The sequence below is a fragment of the Monopterus albus genome, unplaced genomic scaffold, assembly GCF_001952655.1.
Source record: "Monopterus albus unplaced genomic scaffold, M_albus_1.0 scaffold95.1, whole genome shotgun sequence".
NCBI lineage: Eukaryota > Metazoa > Chordata > Actinopteri > Synbranchiformes > Synbranchidae > Monopterus > Monopterus albus.
In genome coordinates, this window is record NW_018127975.1 from 75,633 (window position 1) to 76,482 (window position 850).

Consider the following 850-nt stretch of genomic DNA (forward strand, 5'->3'; position numbering starts at 1 on the left):
GATGGTAACATATTTAACCATGGGTTCTATGAAATGAAGAGCTTTAGAACATTTTATCAGTGTAAGTAGCGTATAAAATAGGCTATAACCATATATTTTTATACTGTCATACAGATCAGAAATTTTAGGTTGACTGGTGACTCATCTGGAAGGGCTCCCGAGGTTTCTTCCCATGTTCTTTTAGTGGTTCTAAGGTTGATGGGGAGTTTTTCCTCATCTTAGAGAGAGCATCTGTTGCTGATCTGAATCTGTGAGCCCTACTGAAACATCTTCATGCACACAAACTCTAACCCCTTCATTTCTTTGCATTTTGTTCATTCATTTCTCTTCATTTGTGCAATGAAGAGAATGAAACAATTTTTAAAAATGTATTATTTGGTTTGTTATTGATAAGGCTTTCAAGTTGCACTATAGTAATATTAAATTTTTTGAGTTTGCTTTAGAGACTTAGACTTGGATATTGGTTCAAATACTTTTGTTCATCACTGGTTATAAAAAGAAAAAAAAAAACTTTTGAACAAAACAAGTTTTAGGTTTGACAGAAAAAGTGATGGTGACAGTAGAAGTACCTTGTTGAGTTGTCCACCACTGTCGATCGCTCACATTGAGTGAAGACACTGAACTCCATCACTCCATGCCAGCTAAGGACGTTTTACTGGGACTGTTATTCTATACTGTCAAACAACAAAACATCAACAAGTGCAAAAGGGATTCATACTTTTACAGGACGTGCACATGGTCTCATGTCTGGAACTTCACACTTTTGATAAAGTGTTACTGTTTATCCTGAACAACATATGTTTCAAGCACCAAATAACAAGTGCATTTTATTTTTTTCTGCTTGTTTTGC